At 42.5% G+C, this 19,017-nt stretch overlaps 1 protein-coding gene across 1 annotated transcript in view; it reads right to left on the bottom strand.

The window, feature by feature from the left end:
- The window catches only part of LOC124721580 (ankyrin repeat domain-containing protein 16-like), a 101,807-nt gene that overhangs the window by 33,649 nt on the left and 49,141 nt on the right, over nucleotides 1–19,017 (bottom strand). The gene's annotated exons all lie outside the window — the stretch shown is intronic.

Here is a 19,017-nt window from a genome sequence, read left to right as displayed (position 1 = left end):
GAGATGAATACAGATCGTCGAATGTCAGAACAAGTAAATGTAATATTATACAACTGAAAAAGCATTCAGAGAAAGATGTCAGAATTACTTTCACTAATTAATGGTAGCAAATCACATTTAATACTTTGAATAGGAAGGTAGCTAAAATCAGAAACAATGAGTAGCAATCACAAGTACATGCAGGATACCAATGGTGAAGATATATTTCTCGATAAATAAAATGACAGAAGTGTCAAAGGTGGGCCATAAGTAGTCTTTTGGTGTTACTATCACAAATGCACAGCAATCATCATGTGTGTGGAATTTTTCAATAGAAATTATGAAAGTTTCATATGCGAATGGCCTTCACATGCCATAGAGATAGTGGGAGTTTTTAGTAAGTAAATAATGTGGTTCACATAGTCCTAAACACTATCACAATACTGCAAAATAGATCACTTCACAAAATGCTGAAAAGTAGTATTCTATGATTACAACATCAAAGAGTAACAATTGGAATCTGTCAACTCATTCATTGGAGATGCCAGGTGAATAAATTTCAGTTAATTTGTAAGATACTGGGAAAACATTGAAGGATACAGTCTACTTACAAAACACTTGTGCGTCTCATCCTAGAATACTGCTCAAGTGTATGGCACCCATACCACGCAGGACTAACAAACGATACTGAATATATACAAAGAAGGACGATGTGAATTATCATCAATTTCTTTTACTCATTGAAGAGTATCACAGAAACACTGAAAAACCTGAATTGGCAGAGGTTTGTAACTATGTGTGAGCTATCGTGTGAAAGCCTACTTACAAAGTTCCAAGAGCCGTAATTATTAGGTAAATAATCTAGGAATATATTACAGCCTGTTACATGCTGCTCCAGTAGGGACTGCAAAGACAAGATTAGACTAATTACAGCATGCACAGAGACATTTAAACAGTCATTCTTGCCATATTTCATTTGCAAATGCAATAGGAAGAAGCCAAAATATGTGGTAAAATGGGAAGTACCCTGTCCTATACAGTTCATAATAGTTGTCAGTGTAGAGATATTGATGTAGATTCAAACATAGAATATTGGATGTACAATTCCCAGTTTGCCTTGCTGAACATATTGTTGCTAATTTATTTCAGACACCACATTGTGTAATAGTTATATCCACTAAGGGAAATAGTCATTGGAGTGCAGATCATTGATCACTCCCTACTGAGGAGTGTCTGTGAGGGCCGGAAAGCACATTGAGTAATCAACATTGGAGAACCACATCATAGCAATGATAAAGTGTTGGTGCTGTGCCCCATTTTTAAATAAAATAACTCATGTTTTCCAAAAGCATGAAGCTCTCTCCAGCTCAACTCATGGGTTAGGCTGTTGCAGAGACCCATCACACATAATCAGTGAATCCCCAATCCTTTAAAGAATCGTACTTTCATGTATAAAATACGTAAAAAAAAGTTTGATTATTTTACAAATGAATTAATGTGTTAAATATTCGATGTTAAGGATGTAAGTGACAAAAAGTTTGGAAAAGGTCTGAAATTATGTTTAAAGTTTGTCAGAAATTGCTACATGCTCTCATTGTGAAACACTGAATGAATACAATCTGGGTAATTTGTGCTGCATTTTAAGCAAGAGCTAGTATTTCATGCCTCTCAATGTTTATGATGTCATATCTCATGAAGTATGTGTTGTACAATTGTATATTTTGCATGTACATTCAGTGGTATATGTGGATCCTGTGTGCAAACTGTGTTTTGAATAGTCAGTAGTAAAAAGTAATAAATTAAAAAATCCTGTCTGATGCTTAAGCTTTACTGCATGCACAGTGAAAATGTAGTAAGTGGTAAACTTGATTCCTTCGATTTTAATTTCTTAAATTTTGTCAGTAATTACACAAAATAATGAAAATGAAAATTTTGTAACCAAGGCCTTCATCAACAAAAAAAAAAAAAAAAAAAAAAAAAAACCACACACACACACACACACACACACACACACACACACACACACACGACAGCAGTCTCCGGCAACTGAAACGAGAGAGAGAGAGAGAGAGAGAGAGAGAGAGAGAGAGAGAGAGAGAGAGAGAGAGAGATGGCCAAAAGCTATAATTGTGAGTAGCAACCTATCTTTTGTTTGACCACACGAAAGGATTATTCATTTCCAATTCACATAAATTGGATTTCTTTCTTTTTTTGTGGATTTAGGGCGCACAACTACAATGCAATGGTCATTAGCGCCCAGACTAAGTTAGGAATGCCATCATGAGAAGAAAAAGAAAAAGGTGAAGCAACAAGGGGTCACCTCAAAGGCCGCTGAGGGCCTGGCTTCGAGCGAGCACTGCCGCCGCTATCAGTAGGCGGAGAGTCATTGTCCATTGGTTCAATAGGTTCATCGGACATCTTGTTAAGATGGCCGGGAGGGGGAGCTTCCTCCGCCGGAGAACGGCCAGATGTTCGGCTACCAGCGGTGCGGCCAGGCGAAACGGATGACGACTTGGGGCGGCAACCACTGGGTGGCGCAGGAGAAGAAATGCGCCGTGGCAGAGAAGGAGAACTGTGCTTTTATGAACCTTCTTAGAAGGTCGTTTAGTGGAAGTACTGGTCGATGGCTGGGAGTTCGAGGTACGTAGGAAGTCTGCACGGGATGGTTCCTTCTTGAAGGCCCGTGCATCTGACTTCTGGGTCTTAGTCTTGGCAGAAGCTGATGAAGGTGCTTGTGTCTGAGGGGTGATGGGAGGAAGAAGAGACATCGACCGGGCGATCTTAGCACTGGCCGAACGGACGACCATAGTGCTGAAGGTCAGATCGCATGTCTGCGTCGCTACCTCCCTGTTAGTCCAAGGAGAGGCGAGGACAGTACTGTATTTCCCCGCTGGGAGCAGCGTGGGCTTCCTACTAGCAAATAGCTTGCGAGCAGCCGAGGTGGACACTTTCTCTTTGACCCGAATTTCCTGCATACAGCGTTCTTCCTTGTAGATGGGACAGTCGCGGGAGGACGCTGCATGGTCACCCTGACAGTTCACACAATGAGGAGACAGAGGTGGACAGTCACCCCCATGGGCATCCCTGCCACAAGTGACACATTTAGCCACATTAGAACAAGACTGGCGAGTGTGATTAAAACGCTGACACCGGTAGCAGCGCGTGGGTGTCAGGACATAGGGGCGAACAGAAATAACCTCGTAGCCCGCTTTGATGCGCGATGGCAGCTGAACACTATCAAAGGTCAAGAAAAGTGTCCGGGTCGGTACAAGGTCTTTGTTGACCTTTTTTATGACCCTATGGACAGCCGTCACGCCCTGCTCAGCGAGGAAAGACTGAATCTCCTCGTCAGTCAATCCGTTGAGTGATCTAGTATATACCACACCACGAGACGAATTCAAAGTGCGGTGAGCCTCCACCCGGACATGGAACATGTACAGGAGTATGGCCTGAAGCAGTTTTTGTGCCTGAAAGGCACTCTCAGTTTCTAGTAACAAGGTACCGTTACACAACCTGGTACAAGACTTCACAGATCCGGCTATGGCATCTACGCCCTTCTGGATAACAAAAGGGTTGACAGAGGAAAAATCCTTTCCGTCCTCAGATCGAGAAACTACGAGGAACTGTGGGGCAGGCGGTAGTACTTTTGTCACTGGTGGCTGGTCAAGTTTCCGTTTTTGGGCAGATGTCAAGAGAGTAGAAGAGAAATCCATTGCGGAGGAATCCCCCATGATTGCCAGCATCTCCGATGGTGCGCTCCTTCCTTGTGGGGACCCTCTCAGAGGGCACTCCCATCTTAGGTGAATGTTTACACCTCAGGTCACACCTCCCGAGAAACGGACGGAGGGACCAATCGGCATGGTCGGAAGGTGTCAGCTCAGGCAATCACCCCTCCCTGGGCCTGGCCTTTACCAGGGGGTACGTGCGTGCCTTACTTGTCTACCCAGGGCGGGGCATTACGCGTTACCCCATCACTGGCTACGCGTGCGAACGTGTGGGTCGGCCTTCAGGCACACACAGGGAGGAAGGAAGAAGAGGAAAAAGAAGGGAGAGAAAGGACAGACTGTCTCAAACGCCGAGGTGGAGACCAGAGAAGGCAAGGAGGAGAAGGCAAGGGAAAAAGTAAGTAAGACAGTGAGATGGAGAAGAACAAAGAAAGGAACCAACCAAAGAAAGGAAGAAACCAGAAGAAGTGAAAAACCAAAATGACCGCAAATATAGGTCGTGGAACCATCCGTCTCCGGACGCAGACGCTAACTACCCCCTTGAGGGGGAGGGACTCCTTTTAATGACCTCTTACGACAGGCGGGAATACCTCAGTCCTATTCTAACCCCCAGACCCACAGGGGGGGGGGGGGGGGGGGATTTACTTTCATTTCTGTGTTGCTTTCCCTTGACTGGGCACAAAAATCAGTATAATTTTAATCTAAGAAGTACTCCAATACAGTGTGCCTATCAGGTTAAACTGCGGATCAACTGCCACAGTCTCGAGCAGACAACCCTGTTTTGCATGCAAAATGAAGAGTTCTGCCTGGCAAGTTGCATGTAACAATATGCGGCTTTAAATTACTTCATTTTTAGTTGATATGCTGGAATATCTGCTCCGAATAAACATATAGAAAATAGTTTATTTAGAAAAATAAAAATGGACATAAATAAACTAAGATTGACCAGTATTCAGAAACAACACATTTTATTGGTTTCCACTGAACAAAGTTCTTCCAAAATGTGTTAGCCTTGATATGTGCTTGTTATTCAAAATCATTAATGTTATGTTGGAAAAAAAAAAAAAAGAAAAATGCAAAGGTGAACACAAAAGTTTCTGCTACATGGTTAGCAAAGACAATGTGTGTGGCTTGGAGGCTCAGTGGTAAAGTGTCAGGCGAGAGTTCCAAAGACGTTGGGTTTGATACTCAGGCAGTCCTTGGATTCTGAGCTCTCATTTTTCACTTCTTTCATCACTGGCAATCTTCGTTATTGTTAAAAATGACAAGTTCACCATGGTTCAGAATCACATTAAACTATAGGTCCTCCTATAAATGGCTTGGTAAGTCAAGGTCAGAGGAAGGAAACAACATACCACCTCTAATGGAACTGTACCTAATAAAGCACTGTAGTATTCAAAACCTTCAGGTAGACAACAGCTTTACTTTATTTAAGGCCAAATAAAATTTATAAAATAATATACTTTATTTAGCTCTTGACAAAAACTATATAATATTTACTATAAATGATTTATGAAAGTTCTAGGAGGATGTAAATACTTTTGGATTAAAGGAGACCACTCACTGAAAAGTTGAGTCATCAAAAAAGAAAGAAAAGAAAACACACACACACACACACACACACCTAGGTGGTGCAAGCAGGATGAACAGTGCCATGCTCCAGTTCGGCAAGTGGACTGGTTGTGGTGGAGGCAGTGCAGGATGAAGTGAGCACAAGAAGAAAGGGGTGGGAGGCAGGGAGGGCAGCTTAGGGTTAGGTGGCTAGCAGCTCTGAGGGAGGTAGGCAGTTTTCCGGCTAGGAATGATGGATGGAGGGGTAACAGGTAGACGAGATGCGCCATAGTCAGAGCCAGTGATGTGATGGGTGGAGAGCGTGGAAATAGTGGGTTACCTGAGATGAGATTGAGGCCAGGACAATTACAAGAGTGGAGCATGTGTTGTAAGGATAACTCCCATGTGTGTAGTTCAGAGAAGCTGGTGGTAGAGGAAGGCTTCAGATAGCCTGAATTGTGAAACAGCCATTGCAGCTGAGCACGTTGTGTTGCATCTTGTGCCACTAGTTGGTAAACTTTGTTCTTGGCAATAGTTTGGCATTAATCCTGGTGGACAGCTGGTTGGTAGTGATACCAACATAAAAACCTGTGCAGTGTTTGCAGCATACTTGGTATATACTGCTTCTACAGGTGGCCCAGTCTCTGATGGGATAGGATATGCATGTGACAGGGTAAGAGTATGAGGTATTGGTTGGGTGGAATGGCCAAGTCTTGCACCTTGGTCTAGCACAGGGATATGATCTCTGTGACAAGGGACTGGGAGTGGCATAGGGATGGGCTTGGATGTTGCAGAGGTTGGGTGGGCAACAGAACGCCACTGACCAGAATCCCTAACCACGGGGATCATATCCCTCTGGTAGACTAACGTGCAAGACCTGCCCAACTGACCCATCCAGCACCTCATACTCCAGTGCTGTTACAGGATTATCTCACCAGAGTCTGGGCCAACTGTGGAAGCAGCCATTTAATATACAAACTCTACTGCAAACACTGTACAGCTTTTTATTTTGATACTGACTACCAACCAGGCTGTTCATCAAGACAATGCCCACCGCCAAACTGTTGCCAAGAACAAAGTTGACCACTTTGTGGCACAACATGCAGCTGAGCACAATTTACTCAATTTCAATGGATGTGTCATACAACGCAAGCCACCTGGACCCCACCTTCCACAACCAGCTTCTCTGAACTACGCAGATGGTAGTATTACAACACATCCTATGCTCCTATAATCGTCATGGCCCCAATCCCTGGTAACCCATCAACCAGTTTCCTTCCTCTGTCCCGTCACCCCCTCCCAATTCACCTCTCCACATCACCTTCAGCGTGTGTCGTTCCCCACTGGCTCTGACAACCATGCATCATGTCCTTGGCCTATCTACCAGCAACCCTCTCTCCCATATTCCTAACCAGCAAACCGGTTGCCTCCCTCCGAGCTGCCAGCCTCACACCCTCAACACCTCTCCCTGCCTCCTGTTTCTCTCTCTCACCTTCTATCCACCCCACGAGACACTATCCCCACTAAATCCAGTCCACCTGCCGAAATGGAGTATGTCACTATTCGTCCAGTTGGCACCGTGTAGGGGGTATAGGTGTGGTGTGTGTGTGTGTGTGTGTGTGTGTGTGTGTGTGTGTGCGTGTGTTTTTCACTCTAGCTTGAAAAAGGATTACTTTGAAACCTAGCAAGCTTGTTTTCCTTTGTGAGTGCCTATTGACAACTTAACACTTCTGATTTTCAGTGCATGGTCTCCTTTAATACAGAGATATTTATAATATTTACTATATCAAGATAATATTTACTATGCCTATTTCCTTCAACAGAGCAGCAGCCCAAACTTGTACAGTTACTCATACCATTAAGTACAGTGCATAGTAAGTTGGGCTGGAATGAACAACCTACATTTCACTAAAGGAATAATGAGCAACATTACACATTGATATACTGAAGCCAGAAGTGTGCAAAGACAAAACAAATAGGTTTGAATAGGAAACAGTGGTACATGAAGTACTAATTGTACACCTAATATTACCTTTGATGCAACCAAAGTAAATGTTTTATACTGTTAACCAGTATTGGTCATCATGAGAACTAAAAAAGAAAAAGAATAAAGTTAAATAAGAAAACCGATAACTTGAATTTCCTCTCTTCAGACAAAGATCGCTAAAATGTTATGAATACAAGTATGCTGGTAACGGGAATGTAAATTAAATTTCGCAAAAAAGGAAAGATAAAACAGTCTTTATAGATTTATGTATCAAGGAATATGTTACCAACAGGTCAAATCTTTTTTTCTTCTTGTAAATAAAAGTCCTAAAAAACAAAATCTATGAAAAATCAGTGCCAAAAACAACAGAACCTTTAGCCTTGAAGTAAAGAATAGCGTGATCCCTAAAGGAGTCACTTTTGCATAAATGGACATTGAAAATTTATACATGAATGTACCTATTGAGGAAATATTCGATACCAAAAACTGGAACCCAGCACATCACAATTACATGAATCAAGGAGAAATTACTGAATTAATGAAAATGTTACAGTTTCTTTCCTAAAATTATTTTGTATCTAACAACACACATCAAAAAAAGTTTTCTATCACCCAGGTTCCCAGAACTCCTGAAGATAGACGTTACTGTGGATATTGTGTCACAGACACAGTCCCTTTGACTGTTCAGAGATATCACTAAACCCACCCAAAGATGTAAACAACCATGCATGAGCAGCACCTACTAGACAGAGGAGGTCCGCATTGTTACTTCGTGGCAGGAAGGGCTCTCAGCAAGGGAAGTGTCCAGGCATCTCAGAGTGAACCAAAGTGATGTTGTTTGGACATGGAGGAGATACAGAAACTATCGATGACATGCCTCGTTCAGGCCGCCCAAGGGCTACTACTGCAGTGGATGACCGCTACCTATGGATTATGGTTCGGAGGAACCCTGACAGCAACGCCACCATGTTGAATAATGCTTTTCATGCAGCCACAGGACATCATGTTACAACTCAAACTGTGTGCAACAGGCTGCATGATGTGCAACTTTACTCCTGACATTCATGGCGAGGTCCATTTTTGCAACCATGACGCCATGCAGCGTGGTGCAGATGGGCCCAACAACATGCTAAATGGACTGCTCACTATTGGCATCATGTTCTCTTCACTGATGAGCGTCGCATATGCCTTCAACCAGATAATCATTAGAGACCTGTTTGGAGGCAACCAGGTCAGGCTGAACAACTTAAGACACACTGTCCAGCGAGTGCAGCAAGGTGGAGGTTCCCTGCTGTTTTGGGGTGGCATTATGTGGGGCCGACGTACACCGCTGGTGGTCATGGAAGGCACCATAATGGCTGTACGATACATGAATGCCATTCTCCAGCCGATAGTGCAAGCATATCAGCAGCATATTGGCGAGGCATTCGTCTTCATGGACAACAATTCGTGCTCCAATCGTGCACATCTTGTGACTGACTTCCTTCACGATAATGACATTGCTCGACTAGAGTGGCCAGCATGTTCTCCAGACATGAACCCTATCGAACATGCCTGGGATAGATTGAAAAGGGCTGTTTATGGATGACATGACCCACCAACCACTCTGAGGGACCTAAGTCGAATCGCTGTTAATAAGTGGGGCAATCTGGACCAACAGTGCCTTGATGAACTTGTGGATAGTATGCCACAATGAATACAGGCATGCATCAATGCAAGAGGATGTGCTACTTGGTATTAGAAGTACTGGTGTGTACAGCAATCTGGACAACCACCTCTGAAGGTCTCGCTGTATGGTGGTACAACACGCAATGTGTGGTTTTTATGAGCAACAAAAAGGGCAGAAATTATGTTTATGTTGATCTCTATTCCAATTTTCTGTACAGATTTCGGAACTGAGGTGATGCAAAACTTTTTTTGATGTGTTTCGATAGTATATTGGCCTGTGTATGGGGAACTGCATAGCTGCAACCTAGTCAAAAATTTTTAACAAGTACTGGTGTGTACAGCAATCTGGACAACCACCTCTGAAGGTCTCGCTGTATGGTGGTACAACACGCAATGTGTGGTTTTCATGAGCAACAAAAAGGGCAGAAATTATGTTTATGTTGATCTCTATTCCAATTTTCTGTACAGGTTTCGGAACTGAGGTGATGCAAAACTTTTTTTGATGTGTTTCGATAGTATATTGGCCTGCGTATGGGGAACTGCATAGCTGCAACCTAGTCAAAGATTTTTAACAATCTACAGAATGCATTTTTAAAAACCAATAATGCTTTCAGGGCTAATACTGTCTACAATAAACAATATGTGGGCTACGCCATTATTCATTATAGAGAAAATAACACACAAATGGAGGAGTTGGGATTGGATTGTTTGGGGGAAGAGACCAAACAGTGAGCTCATCGGTCTCATTGGATTATGGAAGGACGGGGAAGGAAGTCGGCCATGCCCTTTCAAAGGAACCATCCCGGTATTTGTCTGGAGCGATTTAGGGAAATCACGAACAACCTAAATCAGGATGGCCGGACACGGGATTGTACTGTCACCCTCCTGAATGCGAGTCCAGTGTGCTAACCACTGCGCCAAATGGAGAGTTAACAGCCAAATTTAGTGATATGCATCTAAAAATTGTTTACCCAGAATTTAAACTAAATGGTGTAATTAACTTATTGAATTTCACAATCTGTAACACAAATGGAAAGCACAGTTTTTGGATACACAGGAAATTGACTTGAACTGATGCCATTATGAATGCTAATTCTAAACACTCATTGTGGCACAAATATGCATATTTTTAAACCAGGTTTTTTGTCAGCGATGATAACAAACCAGATCTAGAGGTTTTGATATTCAAGAAAATCACTAAGATAAATAACATAGTCAAATAAAATCTGTAAAGCAAAAGTTTGCTATAATGAGGTTCAATAGCAGTATGTCAGACACGATCAAGCGTGTCTTCCACAGGAAAAGAACTATTATCACTTTTAGAACAACCAATAACATGAAAGCTAAGATTTGGCACATTCTTCCTATTGCAACAGAATAATATGAAAGATCCAGGTTTAGAATATGTCATGGACTGTTACAAAAGCTACATTGGCCAGACTGACATATCATTCAACATTTGTTTTACAGATCATTCTTAAGCCAATAACAAAATGACATTTGGTCTGAATATGAAAAAAAGAGGGATATAACATTCCAAATTCTGTATATATTCAACAAGAGCAGATATCTAGATGTCCTAGAAGAATTTGGACTTTATACAGTAAAAAGAAAGCAACACACTGCCTTCAGCTACCCTGTTGACTGTGGAAAGTGAGCGATTGTCACCTGGTACACTGTGCAGCTGGTACACAAGTGTCATCTGGTGACCAGATGACAAAGCATTTTTGAGGAATTCATGTTATTTTCATTCCAGGTATCACAACATGACCATGATCCTGTCACAAACTTGCACTACATAATTCTGAGTAATTTCTCTATGTTTTTAAAGTTTTGTAAAAGCTTACATCACTAAAACTTTACCTTTAGGTTTTTGGCATGTATTTTTGACATTACACCTCATCTTTATATACAATTTGCTTTTAAGTTTTATTATAAAAGTCTTTCCATAAAGATATCCTTTTATTACAATTTTTTAAATAAAAGGGCATTTTTAATGAAGTCATCAATGTGAACTTCACAAACTCTGTGCCTTGAAGTTGTGTACCTGTGCATGAGTGGGATAACGGTCTTCATATAAAATTTGCATGCTGTGCATTACCCAGTTTGACTAAGCATCACTTGGTGATCATCTTATACGGCATTTGGTCAGTCTAGAAGTGTTCTCTTTTTACTTTTCATGTTGTTTGTGAAAATTGTTAATTCTGTATGGTAAGTTTTTTTTCTTTTCTCTTTTTTACATCACTGAAATATGGAAACATTATACGTATCTTTAGCACACTATGTGCTAGTTCTGTTGTTAACAAGTAATAACTGAGCATCACTTTTATTATGTTATGCTGCATATTTATTACTAACATGTTCATTTTTGGGTATGCAGTATTTCGATTTTATGTATATCTTTTTAGCAACTTTATTAAATTGAATGCATAAAGCCATTTATCCACAGGCAAGGAAAACTTGCACATACATCGCCCTCCCCATCGTCACCCTCAGAGGCCAGTAAAGTGGCCCACAGATCGTCAATATTACTGTGCAATATTTCTGCATGTTTTGCATTCATGGTGTCCTGCAAGTTACTGAAAGGCTTCTTGTTTATTTTTGTTTTTACTGTGTGTGTGTGTGTGTGTGTGTGTGTGTGTGTGTGTGTGTGTTATTTTCATCAATTCCTAGGTGTGCAATAATACTGACTGTGTGGGGGTTGGTTGTGCAATAATACTGAGCACATCAAAAACTTCTGAAATCTGTTGCACTGTCTGGAAATACTGTGTTCTCTGTAGGCAGTACAGACAATATCCTTGCCTGTCTCTCTCACTCTACAGTCTCTGGGCACCTCCGTGATCGCTAGTCATAGGTTAGGGAGTTAGGGGACTAAACAGAGGGGACATGAGTCCCTTGGTCAAGAGATGGATCATCTGGAGTTAGTGACATAAGCCAAAATCGTGATAGAATTATGAAAGTATGTGGGGAGAGGGGGAGAGGGGGGGGGGAGAGGGGGGGAGAGAGAGAGAGAGAGAGAGAGAGAGAGAGAGAGAGAGAGAGAGAGAGAGAGAGAGAGAGAGAGAGAGAACGAACGAGTTCAAAAGACCATATGTTGTCCACTAATGTAGAGGCAAAGAGGCTGGAAGACTACGGTTCAAAATACAGAGACAGAAGTAAGGCACATTCCATCAGGATACGGGCTTTTGTCTGTACGGCTCCACAACTACAGTGGAGGATGAGTGGAAAGGGATCAGTACATAAGATAAAACTATGGGTTAATTGAAATAAAATAGGATGGTGGATTTCTTCCAGGAATGAAAGGAGAAGTGCCATACATCAGTAGTCTCCTTGATAGTGCATAATTTATTACATAGGACAGTGGCCCACCAGCTGTTGTTCCAACTCTGGCTGAGGAGAGATCTTATTTGTACCCACACTCTGCAACTGGGATCATAAAAGTGAAACTTGGGTAAGTAATCACTGCTCTAGCCAAATGATTAGTCAGTTCATTTGCCGGCATACTCACATGACTTGGGGCCCGGAGGAAGACAAGTGAGCAGGCAGTACAAATAAGGTCAGGGAGAAGGTAGTGAATAGCAGACATCACAGGATGACATGAGTAACATCAATCAATAGCCTGGAGCTGCTCATTAAGTCACTACAAATTAAAACATGGTCAACACAGGTCTCTAATAAACCATTGTGCTCTGTTAATGGCTATCAGATTTTCTGCAAAACATTACATGTTCCAAGCAGCAAATGTTGTTCCTGACTGGCTAGAGATCTAAAAGTATATCTTGCCCTATCCATGGTTTTAGAGCCATCAATGTAAATGATGGTGACACCCTGTCACTCATGAGGAACAGAGAATAACAAACACTGAAAGGTATGGGGGCAACTAAAACTTTACGTCCTTGAAACAGATTGGTTCTAATTTGTGGTCTGGGTACTAAACGGGGGGGTGGGGGGGGGGGGGGGGTGGCATAACACAGGGAGCACCATCTGAGGGAGATGAGCAAAGGTCCTGTGACAGGGCCTTTAGGTGGACTCCAACTGGGTATCCCATCCAAGGTCAAATGTCTGATGGTCAACACCCTTTGCATGTAAAAAGAATTCGATAAACTTAATAACTAGGAAGTTGTCGGATGATAATTGAGCTAGTGACCAAGAGCTTGTACCACCAGAAATAAAAAAGTAAGATTCCCCACTTTGACAAGGAGACTGTCTACGGGACTAGTTCTGAAGGTGTCAGTGGCCAGTCTTACTCCACGATGATGGGCTGGGTCCAACAATTTCAAATCTGAAGGTGCCACTGGTCCATAAACCTGGCGACCAAAGTTCTATCAAGCCACAATCAGAGCCTGGTAAATACAGTGGACTGTTGTGTGATCCACACTCCAAGAGGATTGGGCAAGGAAGCACAGTGTGTTAAAGCTTTCACATCCAGCTAGTCTTCAGTTGATAAGAACAGGTCAGCTATGTCAGCTTTTTATCAAAGAGAAGACCCAAAAATCAGGACTGTGCAACAACATCCAAGTGACGGGTACCCAAGTAGAGTTCTGGGTCAGCATGATCAGTGGTAGGATGACAGAAATGTAGGACTAGTCTTTTCACAGAAGATAAATGGAAGCTATAATAAAGGGTCCATGCCAGATGTCACCTTGGATTAAGGATTCAACTGAGGCTAGAACTAGTGGAGAGCTGAGTGATGTACCAACTGTGAACCTGAAACAACTGGTGGGATAAAAACTTATGCATAACAATCAGAAGGAAGCCCCCAAAAGCCCTGATCATGGAGGGCTAGTAAAATGTAAATGTGCCAAGCAGTGTTGTATGCCTTAGTAGGTCACAAAAAGACTGCAATCAGATATTGGTGTTTAGAAAAAATCATGTTGGATTGTTGTTTCCAACCTACACAGATTGTTGGTTTAGATAATCAATACTAGAAATCATGCTTATTGTGGGACAAAATGCCCTGTTATTCAAGAACACAGCATTACTGTTGATTAAACCATTCTTTCAAGCAGTTTGCAGAGCACATTGGTGAGGCTAATTGGTCAGCACCTGCAATAGACACTGTGTTTTAGCCTAATGTAAGGATTGGGACAATGAAGCTATCTTGCCACCACAAAGGGAACATACCTTCTAGCCAAATACAGTTGAAGAACTTGAGAAGATGGAGCCTTTGGGTAACATTTATACCTTGAATCATCTGATTATGAATCAAACCTGGACTGGGGCCATGTCATGTGACAAGTCAAGATCCTGAAGGAGTTCATTACAAAATTCAGTCCGACACAGCGCAAAGCAGGTGTGGGCAAATAGCGCCCTGCAGACAGCATTAGGTCAGCTAATGGTTTTTGTATGGCCTGCCAATACAGAATTTTTATGTAACAGTTCCTATCTTTTCTGAAACGTAAAGTTAACTAATGCATGCAAACATTTTAAAAGGTGTGGTCCTTCACTAACCTCTGCTTCCACATAGTGGCCCACGAGCCAAAACTATTGCCCAGCCCTGACAAAGGATAGGGGCTTTTGTGTGTTCGAAAATTAGCTGAGTAAGAGGAGGAGGCCAATACTGTCGCAAAGTTGGTTGCAAAGTGTTCAGCAAGAGCTGATATGTTGGTGGAAATACCAGTATGAAGGAGCAGTCTTGGAAAAGTTGTTGATCTTTGGTGGCCCAGTAGACTACAGAGCTTGGCCCACACCTGGGATGAAGAGGCGTATGTTTATCAAGGAGGAGAATTTAGCAGTCCAAGTATACCTTTTTACAGCATTTAATTAGATAGGAAGCCTTAGTGCAAATCTGTTTAAAAGAGATGAGTGTGATCTGTGAAGGATGTCACTTAAAATGGTGCAGGATCTCTCTACAAATCTGAATAGCCACTGCAATGTCTTTGGTCCAGTAGGGCACTCGCCAGCGGCACTGGGGGCCTGTAGATATAGGAATATGAGCTCCAGCAACACATGTGATTACACCAAAGATGTAGCCCACCACAACCTCATCAACACAATCTGACAGAAAGGGAGCACGATGTAGTATCTGATCAGTCAGGCAGTGACATGATCAATGAAAAGTGGCCGCCATTACAAAGATCATCATGTAATCACAATTGTAGCAAAACCACAAGATTTGGGGGGGGGGGGGGAGATCATACAATTAATATCCAAAGAGGTGTCTTGGGTGGCACTGAATTGGGTAGGAGTACCATCACTGAGGAGACAAAGATCATGATCAGAAAGAGGTTGGTCAATCAGGCCTCTACCAAACAACATGGTACTTCTCCACAGGGAGTAGTGCACATTCATATCCCCAAAGCAGGGCAATTGCTGGATTAAGGCAGTCATGTCAAGGTATGTAAGTGCACTGCGTGGGACTAAATAACCATTACTAATAGTGATCACTGGAGTCATTTGCATTCTTGCACTGCTATTATTTCCAATGTGGTATGGAGGGGAATGTACTCACTGACAACATCTATAACAGGGTTTCACAGCAAACATGCTATGCAAGCAGATAGTGTGCGAAGGCCAGCGAGCAGTGAGAACTGTGCTCCCGCTATAAAAACAGGGGCGGGGAGCCTTGTGGAGACTTGCATAAGTGAGGAAATCGATCCTGAGTGAAATCTAGAATATTTTTACATTCCTGTCACATTGTAGATCGATTACATAAAGCTGCAGATCAGCAAGCATTGGGTTCCAAAAGCTTTTTCATTTTCTCATTCAGTTGCAATACGAATCCTGATTTATTCACCTACATGTTTGAAACTTCGTCTCTAGACATAAACAAATACATTCCACGTCAAACCTACATTTTCTTCTTTTAAGACTGTCATCTTCAGCTGTGAGCCTGTGATACCTACACTTTCACAGAGCACTAAATAATACCCAACAAACTATTTGTAAAGATTCTGCAAGATGGCTCTGAATGTTGTCTGCCATAGCCAGTGTGGGACAAGTGACCTGCATCTCCAAGGTCACCAAAGTGACCTTCCTGAGATTTCATTCTTTTCTCTCTCTTTCTCTTTCACTGCTTCTGACAGTTGAGAATCTTGTGAGGACTTCTCCGCATGGGTGTATAAGTGGAAGAGGAGAAGGCAACCTTGGAATCCACCATCAATGGCACCTCCACCCACCGGCTCGTGTCTGGCTGCCAGTCTGTAGGTTTCTGGGGAGAGAATTCCCAAAAGTGAGCCCTGTCACCAGTAGATGCAGGAGTGAGATGCCACTTGTCCAGCTGGGTGCATAAAGTGGTTCCTGAAGATGGTGCTGCAGAAATCTTGAAAAGGAAGGTCCTATCATCCTCATGGTCTAATTTATTTGCATGACTGACAGAGGACGATGTCAAGTGAGTAAATATGCCAGTTGCTGCTGATGACTTGGCCACATTTGCGGTTAAAGTCAATATCATGGTGACAGCATGTAAATGATCACACTTTTTCTGAGCTTCAAAATATGTGAGGTGATTTAGGACTGTCAGTTCTTGTATTTTACGTTCCTCCATTAATACAGCACACTTTGTGGATTGGGTAGGATGGGCGTTCGTGCGGTTGACACAGAGAGTTGGTAGCGCACATGGTGAATTTTTATCAAGTTGTCAGCCACAGTCTCCACAAACTGGGCCGTATGTATATCGGGAAGACATAAGCCCGAAGTGCTGACATTTAATGCAATGCATCAGGGGTTAAAAATTCTGTATTGGCAGGCCATACAAAAACCATTATTTTGACCTTCTCTGGAAGCAAATACCCCTCAAAAGGAAGACCGAATGCTCCTGTGTCGATCTTGTTGTCTAGTCAGCACTGACGTACCCAAGGGATGAAATGGATACCTTGCTTCTCTGAGTATTCGTGTAGTTCTTTATCTGTCTGCAGCACTAGGTCCCAGTGAAAATTAAATCCTGCACCAGATGCAGATTCCTATAGGGTGTGATGGTAACAAATACATCACCAAGCTGAAACTTTCTGGGAGATTAAAACTGTGTGCCCGACCGAGACTCGAACTCGGGACCTTTGCCTTTCGCGGGCAAGTGCTCTACCATCTGAGCTACCGAAGCACGACTCACGCCCGCTGCTCACAGCTTTACTTCTGCCAGTATCTCGTCTCCTACCTTCAAAACTTTACAGAAGCTCTCCTGCTCTTCGCAGGAGTGCCCGCGAAAGGCAAAGATCCCGAGTTCGAGTCTCGGTCGGGCACACAGTTTTAATCTGCCAGGAAGTTTCATATCAGCTGCAGAGTGAAAATCTCATTCTGGAAACATCACCAAGCTGTTTATGAGAGAATAATGTCCACGAATGGCATTATTCTTCCTAAGGAAAGAGAGTTCGCCAAATGTGTTTTCAGCACTGTGCTGCCTAACAAAGGAACCTCTATACAGTTAATGTGGCTTTGAAGAATTTTCATTCATTTTCAAAAAAAAATTTAAAGAATTTTTTAAGGACTTTTTGGAGAATTTTTTTATTCACAGTGACAATGTTTTCAATATTCTCCACAAAGAACATTGGTTCAGTAAAGAGAAAGGACCCTCCATCTGTTTGGATGCAAACAACAAACTGAGGGGAATAACTGTCAAATAAATTGCTTGGTCTTATTTTCCTGCCACAGTGTAGCCAAAGAGATCAAGTCCTTAAGGCTGTAATGAGTTGAACTAAATTGCAGTCTGTCTGAAGAGACTGCCTGGGCCTCATGGCCACTGCTTGATAACTTTTGTCATCACACCAAATATCCATCATCACACTGCCTACTCTGAATGAGGGCTATCCCCACAGGTGCCACCCAGCAAGGCAAAGGCCACCTGACATGATGACCAGAGCTCTGAGAGACAGTGTCACCACATATACTCACACCTACTCCTTGAAACGCACAAGGACGTGACAACTCAGTCATCAATAGTGTGGTGCCTGAGTGGGCAGGAGTGCTACCACATGGACCGGGTACCATTTTGGTTACTGACTGACCTTCCCTGGATGGCCCAGAACTTCTGTAAAAAAGCTTGAGATGGTGGAGCTGAAATCCAAGTGTGGGGACCGAGAATAATTTACTGGAAATATGTTGTTTAAAATAAATGAACAAAGTGGGAGAAACCATAATGTACATCCTACGAGCAAGCTAGGTTGTCAGAAAAGAATTTTTCCTAGAAAATAAAATAGCCCCGCACCCTGCTCAATGTTGGGAGAGAGGACAGTCTCAGTTGTCTTCCGTCCGCTGTTCTTGTCGCATCTCGCATTCATGTGTCATGTTCTGCTTTGATGGTACTTATTATTGGCTTCCATGCCTTGCTCAGTAGGAAGCCAATGTCCCTCTTGATTAAATTATACATCATGTGAAATTCAACTACTACGTTAAAGATGCAATCCCAAAATTTATCAGTGATGGTCAGAACTTTCATTTACTAGTAATTCATTTTATGTTTGTTTTTAATGCAGTGTTCTGCTATCGCAGACTCATTGGGTTGCAGTAGATAGTGTTGTGCTCATGTTCCATACATTAATCTTCAGTTGTGTGGATTGCCTGTCCAAAAGAAGTTTTCCCACATTCACAAGGAACTTGGTACATTCCCACTTTTTGGAGACTCAGGTCATCTTTCACTGTCCCTCATAAAGCTTGTGTTTTGGCTGGTGGGTGGAACACTGGCATTATTTGGAGTTTCTGCAGTAATCTGTTATTTTTTGACAATACATTGCCAGTAAATGGTATGCAACTGCTCTACTTATCTTCTTTTTTCCTGTTTCCAATCTTCCATGTTGTTCTTGGGGCTTTTGCATCACAGAACCGTTCAAATATCATCACTGCTGTATCCACTGTTGTGGAAAACGCATTCCAGGTACAGCAGCTCTGCCATCAGAGATGGAGTATGCCAAGTGTACTAGAGTGTTGAGCATTCTGTTCTTCTGTGAGGGATGGTGGCAACAGGAGGCATGAAGATATAGATCCATACGCACTGGCTTAAGGTGTGTGCTGTGCACAAGTAAGCCGTGGGACCTACATTGAAACAAGAGGTCGAGAAAAGCAAGTCTGCCACCTTTTTCTACTTCCATGGTAAACTGGATGTTTTCATAGATGGAATGCAGATGTTCTAAGAAATTCTGTAGTTTTTCAGGTCCATGTGCCCAATTGATAAAAATG

Source organism: Schistocerca piceifrons, chromosome X (assembly GCF_021461385.2).
Source record: "Schistocerca piceifrons isolate TAMUIC-IGC-003096 chromosome X, iqSchPice1.1, whole genome shotgun sequence".
Taxonomy (NCBI): domain Eukaryota; kingdom Metazoa; phylum Arthropoda; class Insecta; order Orthoptera; family Acrididae; genus Schistocerca; species Schistocerca piceifrons.
Note: the sequence above shows the minus strand (reverse complement) of the source record. Positions and strands in the feature narration are given on the sequence as shown.